The 12,014-nt window shown below is 37.3% G+C and overlaps 1 protein-coding gene and 1 long non-coding RNA gene across 2 annotated transcripts in view; one reads left to right on the top strand and one right to left on the bottom strand.

Annotated features, from left to right (window-relative positions):
• Positions 1-12,014, bottom strand: part of LOC140978971 (F-box/kelch-repeat protein SKIP11-like) — a 78,992-nt gene that overhangs the window by 14,820 nt on the left and 52,158 nt on the right. The window lies entirely within an intron of this gene.
• Positions 7,147-9,325, top strand: LOC140978793 (uncharacterized). The gene is made up of 3 exons (XR_012175622.1): positions 7,147-7,318; positions 7,407-7,470; positions 9,047-9,325. It is a non-coding gene; the product is annotated as an uncharacterized lncRNA (long non-coding RNA).

Genomic DNA, 12,014 nt, shown 5'->3' on the forward strand with positions numbered 1-12,014 from the left:
ATTGAGCATCATGTTGGATTTGATGATCCTGAATCCTACGTTCCATATACAACCGATTCAGGTTTCAATAACCAACCCGATACTTCTACATATGGTGGTTTCCAGGATCTAGAATCTTATGTTCCACAGGTTACTGAAGGACTCAGTAATATAAATATCGATAATGTTAGTGGGTCTTGGGATCAATATATCACTGTCTCGTCGGAAGAAAATGTTGCTCCATATTGGCTGAATACAACATTAGATACGAGTGCTCGTTGTCCGGATCTGGCCACTAATGATGATATTTCTAGGAGTGATACTGAACCCGATATGTCATATAGCAAGTCTAAAGAAGAAGAAGTGAATGATGATGAAGAAGTTAATGAATTTTCAAATCCTGATGAGAGGACATCATCTCGGCAACCACCTCGTGAGACGTTACAGAGGCAAACCGTACCATTTCTTTCTAACACTTCTGAGATGCCATCATTTTTCAATAAATTTTATGGGGAAGAGCATCATGATTCTGTCGGTGTACCTTCTGGATTGCAAACGAGCTATTATAATCCGAGGATAGGTGAATTATGCGTTAATATGTTATTTAAAGATAAGAATGATCTTATTGCATCTGTGAAGGATTATTCCGTTAGAGTTGTCAGGCGTGAGTACCGTGTCGTGGATAGCACACGCAGTTTGTGGAAATTACGTTGCAGAAATCAATCTTCTACGGTCATTTGTCGATGGGGACTACGCGCTTCTTTGAAGGCCAAAACTGGTTATTGGAAAATAACAAAATATGACGGGCCTCACACATGTATATCTACCCATAGTTGTCAATAGCTCCCGTATCCCTCGCTATAGCGAATAGCGTGGCGAAGCGACACCACATCGCTACGGACCGCTACGCGCCATGGACTTTGCAATAGCGCTCGCTATCCTCGCTATTGGCACTATAGCGACAATTGCGATAGCTGAAATAGCGGCGCTATTGCAAAGCCAAGCTGCATACTTATTTTCTGTCTTTTTTTTTTCTTCTAATTTTGGTTTTTTTGGCATGTACTTAGTTAGGTTTTTGCTGGAAATTATATTTTTCTGCGTTTTTTACTTTATTTTTGTGTCTTCTATGATATTTAAATGAAAAAACTTAAAATAATTTCAAGTTTTAGTATTTAAAATTAAAGTCGAAGGAATATTATGCTGGAAATTAAGGTTTATGAATTAATGTTAATATATGCTATATATTATATATTTATATATTTGTGGCGCTTTACTTTCAAATAACCCTCACTACGCTATTCGCTATGCGCTATAGCCATGAGCAACCTTTGCGCTACGGGGCGCTATACGCGATTGACAACTATGTATCTACCTCTGTTGGTATAGACCATCAGAACTTGAACAATGATATGGTGGCACACATGCTATTGAGAGTTGTTCGTTGTTCGTTGTGATCCTCGTACGAGATTAAGTATATCATTGAAAATGTGAAAGATAAATATGGATATCAAATCTCGTATACGAAGGTATGACGAAGTTTGAAACGTGCTATAGAAATTGCTTATGGTACGTGGGAGAGCTCCGTTCAATTACTTCCAAAATATATGTGTGATTTGTCCAAATATAATCCCGGAACAGCCGTGGAGTGGAAGCATCTCAGATNCATGTATAAGGGAATTGTGCGAGCAACTGAAGATCTACCCAATTTTCAACCTCTTTATGGTGTGCATCGGTTTTGTTCGAGACATGTGTGTTCAAATTTTAATACTAAATTCAAAGACGTGCATTTGAAAGATTTATGCTGGGAGGCTGACAAACAAAATCAAATTTGTAAGTTTGAAGCAACAATAGAGGCAATCAATGCAGGTGGTCAAGTTATCAACGAGTGATTGTTCATGTGGTAAATGGACGATTTTTTGGCATCCCATGTTCCCATGCAATTTGCACCGCTAAATGGCACTCGTTAGATTCCACGACACTTGTGCAGCCATGGTATAATATATCTGAGTACTTAGCAACGTATGATGGTAGATTTCAACCTCTTGCAGATGATCGATACTGGGATGCTCCAAAGTTTGAGTTGCACCACAACCCGGTAACCGGTTAGACGTGAAAGAAGAAGAGTTGAGAGAGACAGAACAACTCGATTGAGAAATGAGATGGACAGACCGGTAGGTAGAGAGAGACAACAACGAGCAAGGTGTACCTAAATCAACATAAGCAACAAGAAAAAAAGAATTTTGAGTACAACTTTGTAAAAAAATTTGCGCTTTTGAGAGGCAACACAAATTTGTGTTGTACATATTTTTAAGTTTTGTGCAAATGAAGTATTTTGTTAAAGTGTTATCACGCCTTGTTAGGAAACCGCATATAGTTAAAAGAAAAAAAAATGGGCAAAAAGCTTTTTGCAAGACTAGAGCCGCAACGCTATAATGTAAGCGCTGCAGCGCTATAATGTAAGCTCCGCTGCGCCAGATTTGCGCAAGAGTTGCGCCGCGGCGCTACATGTTAAGCGCCGCAGCGCCAGCCTTGCGCAAATATAGCGCTGCAGCGCTATATTTTAAGCGCCGCAATGCCGGTCTCTCGCAAGACTAGCCGCGACGTTGTAAAGCAAGCGCCGAAGCGCCTGCCTTGCGTAGCGCCGCGGCGCTAATTCGTTTATATAAAAAAACACTTCCCAAACTCATTCACCCTGCACAAAAACGCCTACCTCATTCCCCATCACCAAAAATCGTTCCACTTCGACAATTCGATCCCGGACAAAGTGCAATAAAATTTCAATCCTATCAAAAGGTAATTGTTCTTGGTGTTTTTAATCTTCAATTCCATGTTCAAATTTGAATGAATAAAGTTCTTGATTTTGTGCATATAACGCGTTCGATATATTGCTTGAGTGAGGTTGTTGTTGATTCGTTGTTGTTAGGGACAAGTGCTTTCGAAGGAGTATTATTATTTGAGTTGAATCATGCCTCCGAGGAAGAAAAAGAAGCAAGTTCAGTCTGGGGATGGTGAGTCGTCTGATGCTGGTTTTGATAGACGACAGTTTTGGGATGTAGTTGCCACTGAAAATTATACAAAATTACAAGAGAAAAACATGCTGCGGGAAAGAGAGATGGATCAGAGCGTCCCTGGTTGTGACATTAGGACTGGCTCAGTATTTGCATTGGACTGAGTTTGTGAAGCCACCGACAGATGCTGTGATGTCACTTGTGCGGGAATTCTACGCTAACTTAAATGGTTAGGCATGAGGACTATCACGTGAAAATCAGGGGGCAGATGGTTCCTTTCGACAGTAGGACTATTAACTCTTTGTACTCGATGCCTGACTATGACACCGACGAGTACACTAGATTTATGAGAGAGGCATATCCCTGTGAGACGATAATCACCGCACTTTGTGAGTCGGGCACAGTTTGGAAGCTCACAAATCAGCGAGCTCCGGTCACATTTCCCGCGACATCCATGATTAGGGAGACATATAACTGGTATCATTTTGTCGCCTCGCGGTTGATGCTATCTGGGCATGTTTCTGATGTGACGAAAACGAAAGTAGCATTGGTTTATTGCACATCACCGGCAAGACAGTGGATGCAGACTGGGTGATCATGACTTCGATTTTGCAGGCTGCACGAGGCACATCCACAATCAGCATGCCCTATTCTTTAACCATCACGGAGCTCTGCCGCGTAGCTGGGGTTACATGGGATGATAGTGAGCCAGTCTTGCACAAAAAAGGCGATATCTTACTTGTTGGGAAGCTCCCGAGGGATAAAAACGGAGGCAGATTGAGAGTCATGCGGGCGAGGCTTCAAGGAGTGGAGCACAGCCACAGACCGCCCCACAGCCACCACACGCACGACATGCACGTGCAGAGAGGGGACAGACCACACACCAGCGTCTCGATGACATAGAGTGCATTATGAGGAGATAGTGATGGATCACACGTGAGCACATGAATTACGTGCATGATTTTAATCGTGTGCTTGCGCATCGCTTCCCTGCGACTAGTGCCTCCGACGAGCCATTTCCACCCCCGCCATCATTTTCACACCGACCCATCGAGGATGGTGTTGAGTATGATGAGGATAAGGAGGTTGAGCTGTGTCAGGCGAGGACAGCGAGTCCTGATGCTCGCTGTATGATGATTTGACGTTTTGTGTATACGATGATTTGACGTGGTTGTTTGTATGATTGAATGCCGGTTTGGTTTAGTTAAGTTTCTTTGTTTTTATTGAACGGCAATTTACTGGCCATAAATTGTTTGTCGTCTAACAAAAAATATTGTACTTTATCTCAATCTATAAAACAACTTGTGTAAATAATACAACTTAAATGATGCAACAATGGAAATGGTACAACAATACAAATCATATAGTTACAATCAATTAGAAGAATCATCATCAAAATTACAATTATAAAAATGACTCTCAGTTCCACAAGTGGGTGAATTGCGTCTTCTCGTCCCTCTACGCAATCCAACATCTTCAGGATTTTCCTCATTTGAGTAACCTAGAAAAGTGATAGGTGAAATAACATTCCTCTGTGGTCGCATATCATGGACAAACTGCTGAGGACCAACATTAAGCAGATTTGTGAAACTTTGTATGTTTGCCCAAGATGGAGTCTGATAATCCTGGTGACCAAACGAATGGAACTCAGCAATCCTCGAATCACTGAAAAAACTAGGTTGAGTAGTAGAGGGTCCTGCAGTATTCAACTCAGTTGACGAAACAGTAGTGGCAAACCCACTTGGTTGCCTAACCATATCACTTCCCAACCCAAACGATGACTGATGCGAAAAAAGAGAAGGCGTACTGAAATTTTGTAGGACATTAAATTGCCTGGCAAAAGTATTGTACGGATATGGTTGAAAACCAACATTAACTGTAGGTGATATGGTGCGTACAGTTATTCGATTATATCATTGAAAGTAATCTTCGTCAGTTTGCATCGATCGCCCGAGTCGTGCCCATTTAGCAACATATCTCAACCTACTGTTCTACAACTCAATTGAATTTTTATGATATTCTCTCCAATTTGTGTTTCGATGACCTGTTCTTGTGATATTATGAAGATCATCGTTGTCGAGAGCAGACCTTGGAATTGATTGTCTTTTGAATTGTCGCATCACCCGATTAGGACGATGCATCTCCACGATGTCAAAGCAAATAAGGGGACAAACACATCGCCATATTTTGTAGTCGTATGAATCAATAATCGTCTTTACATCTATGTCATTTTTCTCGTAAACGATCCAATTAAACTGTAAAAAATATAAATGTTAAAATTTAACATTCATTTAATCATAAATAACTTTAATATTCATTTAATCAGAATAAAATACTAAACATTCAATAATACCTCATTATTATTCATGCGATCTAGAGAATCCCTTATAATTCTTACAACATGTGTAGGCGATGTGTGTAACTAAATCCAATTTTCCATCTATAATTTAACAAATACAATTACATATCAAAAAATTTTAAGAGATATACATGATATTACCATAATAAATTTTAAATATTACCGTGCACCGTATGGAGAAACTGGAATAATAGCATCTGGATCAATGGGAGGTACAACTAATGTTAACCCATCTCGGTCGGGGTTAACATATTTAATCCTGCTCCATGCCCATATCTGCTTATAATAATAAAAATAGTTAAACAAAAGTAATAACAAAATTGAGTTAAATAATCACATTACATTATTTATACCTGCAGGATATATAAAGGTCCAGCCATTGTAGTCTTCTCTATACGTGTTGCGTTACACACCTCACGGTACAAAAATGCTAAAACTGCACTACCCCAACTATAAAACCTTACATTATCAATATCCCGTAGTAAAAACATGAGTCTAGCAGACCCTCCTTGATAGTCAAGGAACAATATTCTTCCAATAATTATTAACGCTACACAACGGGTATATTTCACAACATCTACTTATGAACTATCATCATTAACAAGGTTAGACATGCAATGATCGTGTAGTTCAGTCATAGACAAATGACCACCTTTCAAATGTTTTGATGATGGCACAAATCCCAACAAATCCAAACATATGTGTAGCCATTCATCAACTGTATGTGACACATCTATTCCAGTGACTGCTTCACCATCAATTGTTAGACCTCAAATGATTGAAACATCTTGTAACGTGACAGTTGCTTCACCACATGTAAAATGAAACATGTGTATCTCGCGTCGTCAACGTTCAACAAGAGCAGTAATCAAATAATTATCAAAAACTTGTGAGCCACATTCTAAAGCTCCATAAAAACCCATATGATTCAAGTATGCAAGTACACGATTGTGTATGTAAAATTATCAGTGTATAACTTCCAAATCAAATTGTCTGATCTCTTCACTTTGACAATATCATCAACGGTTACGGAAGAAACTGTAGATGACATATATGTCGCTTGTAAATAGAGGACATTGAGATCTTCTAGAGCTCGATTATCTGTCATTTTGAAACAAGTTGTCGATCTTCTAAACTTCGTTATAAGGTAAGAAACGAACTGAAGACAGTTGACGGTTGTGCGGTGAGGAAGGGAGAATTTTCTAACGATACAGAGAAATGAGTGAAAGAGAATGGAAGGAGGAAGGAGGAGAGGAGAGTGAAAGAGATAAGGTGCGGGTGGCTCGGGTAAGTCGCGCACGTGGAGCATCCGTGCCTCATAAGCACGGATTCTCGCCCACATGGAGAATCCGTGCTTACGAAGCACAGATAATGCCCACGTGGAACATCCGTGCTTACGACGTGGAGCATCCGTGCTTCGTAAGCACGGATTCTCGCCCACGTGGAGAATCCGTGCTTACAAAGCACAGATAATGCTCACGTGGACTCGTATCCGTGCTTACGAAGCACGGATTAAAGTATTTGTGAAATTTTTTTTTTAAATTATTTTTGAAATAAATTTTAAATTTTAAATTATTTAAAAAAAACCCTAGCAGTGCATAAATCACATTCTTTAATGAGAGTTTTCATTTTCTGAAATAGTTAAAGAAAGAGCTTCTGACTGATCTTTGTTGCTTTTTTATGCTCATTTTGAGTTTATTTCAGGTTCTTCCTTCCCTTTTCTGAAAAGTTAACTTTAAGTAACATGAATCTAACATTTATTGTCAATTTTTTGGCCGGGGAATGTTCTACAATTTGATATTGTATTCTAATTTTAGTGCTTTATAATTGTTCGTCAATAGTTTTCTAGTTTGAATTTCAGAAACTTCCCTTTTTGTGGTTTTGTTTAGATACTGAGACCGAACACTGTGAGGATGATAGACTGATATTGAAAAGGAGGCTTGCTTCTTCTGCTGTTGAAATTGAAAAACAGGTAAAACTGTCCATGCTTTCTGAAATTATCAATATAAAATATTGAATATGTTTATGCATAAACATAGATTATTCCTTTGACCATGCAGAGAATGAAATGTTTTCCGTGAGCTGGAAAAAACCGTAAGGCTTGGAGTAACCGTTTGATTTGGAGTAAGTATTTCATATCCTTTACTGAAGAAACACTGTGTGCATGCGTTCTCATAGAAATTTATTAGCAATACTTAACTTTCTGATTCGAGTATTATGAAGACAAAGTAGCGGGTTGATTCAAAGAACTTCAATTTGGAACAAGAAATGTTACTGTAATCATCCGTTAAACTGCTGTTTTGTAGTACTTAACCCTATAAAACGTGTCCACAGAATCTTCTTGAAGTCTTTGACTAACATTACCATGTGCAGCACATGCTAGCAAGCCTTGTAACAAAACTTGATGATGATTGTGTGTATACATACGTTTCTCCTTTTTCACCTAACAAGCCTTTTTGAGCGTTAGTCTACTGCTACAGAATCTTTCTATCTATCTGAACTGAAAATTTATGCCTGACATTTTTCTTGATTGAATTATATGCTTAGACGCTTTAATCTTCAGGTGATTTACACTTCAGCTTTATACATCGATATCAAGTTATCATTAGCAGGTCTTTTGAAATTTCAGGCAGTCAATTTTGACACATTTGGCTCGATATTGCTCGTTATCGTTATCTTTCATTTAATAATTATGATTCTTCTATAAAAAAATGATTCTGCATGGCTCCGAACTTCGTGTCTGTTTGATCCATATAAGAATTTTTTGTAATTTATTCTACCTTGCACGCCTCTTGTAACTATTATGAAATATTTGAAATTAGTGGCAGTGGTAACAACTATAAGAATCAAATTGATCCCACTATTCTTAATTTCTTCAAATCCACCCCGATTTTGGATTGAAGCTGAAGCCAAATTAAACCATTGTAGCCAACTTCTGTTTCTTCTACAAGGGTGCATTAGAATCATTGTTAGTTGATCATGTTAATCAAATATGAAAAATAGACTAGATTTTGGTAAAAAACTGGTTTTGAGATTTACCCTCTGTAATTTCATAACATGGTGGAAACTTTATTTCCATTATGTAGTAGATAGAAGAGTTTGACGAAAACGTGAAACCAGTATCATCTCAAATTTACAACACGTATCTCAGCATAGTTTTATGCTTAATTGTAAACGAGTAAATTTTTGGTAAGGTATGAAGTATCTGTATCTAAGAAGCTGAAAATGGTCTATCTTGATTATACAACCTCATCTACTTTTAATGTGGGATGATGCCTATTATCAAAAGGATGATGAAGAAATGACCCGGAAAAATAGACAATTGAGTAATTTCTTGATTGTGAGGTGATTCTCTGACTGATTTGTTAATACCCCTCCAAATCACTTGTTCGTTATCTATTGATTATGCTGGAACACATGTTTATGAAATCATAATCTGTTCTTGTTCCCAAAAGCACAAGCATTCGGTCTTGTAACTTGCCATAATTTGTCTTCTTTTTTTTTCCCCTCATATGTAGACCCAAATCTAAAACCTAATACAACTTTTAACGTGTTGTGGATACCTACGTAATGAGGCTAGGACCTTTCTGTGAATTATTGCCCTTGAATAATTTGCATTGTTCCTGCTGAATTATTGTGTTCTTGAAGGGATGGTGACCCAAATGGCTCACTGATTGTTTGTTTTGAAATGAATTTCCAGGTAAACTTCAATAATAATGATAAAAAATCAAAGTCAAGTCCGACTTCTTGATAACATCACTTTGATGTGAATGATGATCGAATGCTTTACGGATTGATTATTTTGCAACGAATCTCCAAAAACATTAATAAACAAAGATAAGAAACATAATTCAATGACAAATTCGTGTTGATGTAAATATTCATCTGTGCTCTGTTGTGGATGGAATAGAATTTCTAGTACCTTTAATGATGCTAAACACGATGATACAAATATTTTTCTTTTATTGTGTTTTCTGCTCTGTTTTCATACCCTGCACAAATCTTTGAACATCTCATGTTGGACATTTAAGAGATAAAACATAAGCAGACAATATATGGTATCGACCACGTTAAGTCGATTCAATTGTAAATCTCATCAATGAATGGAAATAGATACAAATTTTGTAGGTGTAAAGGTATGAGAATGCAGATTGTATCTAGCTGATGTTATTGGACAGACACACCATGTGTTAGTAGCAGATGAAACAATTGGCTGTGTGGCATAGTCTTGTGTGTTTTGTGTCTGATGCATCTTCTGTTATGGGGGGTGACCGGTGGGGTGGGGGGATATTTTTTTTGTTGGATCGAGTCCAACTGTCCAATGCATTGGATGCGTCTCACTGGAAGAGAGATGGGTCCAGGAAAGGCGGTCTGCCCCTCTACACAATTCTCTGTATTCATGCATATGATGATTCTATAAAATGTATAGCAAAAATTGAGAATTTTGTCCTGAAAGAACTTTCAGGTTTCAGTTTAGCCTCCAACATTCATTTTCTAGTTGCGCCACGAGAATAACATATGTCCCTATGAAACAGATCCACGCGGCGGCGGCCGTGCACGGTTCATCTTATAGTATGAGAGTTATAGATATGAGCGCTACTTGCTCTGTACCAATCTAGAATGATTTGAGGGGGGAGAGGTGGGTTTGGCCTCGTGGTATTTTCCGACCATGTGTATAGTTATGTAAGGTTTACATGGGTACTTTTTATTATTGGATCACAGACGAGAGACAATGTATATATTTGGGTCAATCTTAGTGTGGACAGACAAAGAACTGTATGGCGCGAGAGAAATATAGATACAAAAACTGTTGAACTCGATCAAATATTTAATAAAGCAAGTGAGGTGAAAGCGGGGTATGGAAGAGGGTGGTCCATAATATGTACTGACATTCGTGTATTTATATATTGCTTCATGGGTTGTTGGGTGTATTCACTAATACGGTTGCAAATTGTGGGAGGCAAGAAAAAGCTGTAGGCACATGGACATGAAAGAAAATTGGTCGAATCCTTAACCAGTAGTTCCCAACCAATGAAATAAATTTTCACATTCTTTTCACAGGCATGGACATCTCTGTGTCATGTGGTTTACCATAAATACATACACATATAGATACATGCACAAATATGAATAGCATTTCCAATGAAATATTTCTGACGTTTTTCCGAAGGTGTTTCTTTGATTGTGACATGACTGCTCTACCTTGCATATTGTCGTCTGGTTGACTTATAATTCAACAATTTTTAACTTGAGATATCTTTATTGACTTTTCGATCTCAAACTCACGATCTTAGCATAGGCGAATGTAAAATTTGTGCCGACATACCAAAAGAGATTATTGATCATATTAATCATTAACATCTTTTAAATTATTTCCTCAAAAAACAAATATCTTTTAAATTATATGTGCGTCTCGACGTCGTTTGATGTTTGTCATCCATTTAGGACATCGATGGTATTTGCTAGGGGTGGTCGGGGGTCGGGTTTTTCGGGGTCAGGTACCCAACATGATCGGGTACTACCCGAAAAAAAACATTTATTTAATTTTTTTTTGAAAAAATATATGTATTTTTCACATATCACAAAAATCATGTTATCATATCGAGTTATGACTAGTCATTATATCATATTATAGCTAGTAAATTAAAAAAACAAATGTATTTTTCACATTTCACAAAAAATCATGTCATTATATCATTTTATGATTAGCCATTTGTCATTATATCGAGTTATGACTAACCACAAAAAAAATACATATATTTTTTAATTGAATATACATATAGATCCATAATTTTTTTTAAAATTTTTTTTTCGGGTACCCGACATTATTGGGTAAGAACCCGATTTTTTTAAAAAAATAAAACCCCATCGGGTACCCGATATTCTCGACCACCCTTAGTATTTGCAACTTGCAAGTATTTATAAGTAATATCAAGAAAATTATTGTGATACTAATAATTGTTTTGGTCTTCTTCCCTACATTTTTAAAGTGTTCATCTCAATAACGGGGCCCACATCAGCCTCAAATAATGTTTAGCCTCAATTTTTAAAAAGTAGGGTTGGACTACTAAAAACTAGGGCAAAATGGGCAATTGCCCGGCGCCGCCCTTGTTTATAACCGTAGAATTCATTCATGCTAGAATAAAGGTAATACCCCAATGATCCATGATGGGACGAACCCAACTTGTTTCACAAGTGTGCATTCATTTTATGTATACATGTAATATACATATATAATAAACATTTCAGGATCATTATATCTGATTGTAAAAATATAACTCAAAATATTTTAAATGTACAACAATCCAAGGCTCCTAACAAGAGAAACTATTGCTTCCCAAAAATCCTCCTCCTAGTAATTGAACTCTTTGTCATACACGATAATGGAACATATATGATCTTGTCTCTGATAATAATTATAGGATCGAGTGCTTATTGATGTACAAAAATTTACTGTTGGTGGTGGTAATAATACCATTAAAAAATTTTAAAACGTATAACATCTCAACTTTCAGGTCGTCCTCTCCAAACAGTGATGATTATTGATCCCGAACACATACATATCAAGGGCTTTGATTAATTAAGAACAAAAGAACCAGTATTACTCCGAGCCATCATAAAATTTGTATCATTATTTAGATAAAGAAAAATTACTAATTTCCTAACAT

This window comes from Primulina huaijiensis, chromosome 6 (assembly GCF_012295235.1).
Source record: "Primulina huaijiensis isolate GDHJ02 chromosome 6, ASM1229523v2, whole genome shotgun sequence".
NCBI classification, from domain to species: domain Eukaryota; kingdom Viridiplantae; phylum Streptophyta; class Magnoliopsida; order Lamiales; family Gesneriaceae; genus Primulina; species Primulina huaijiensis.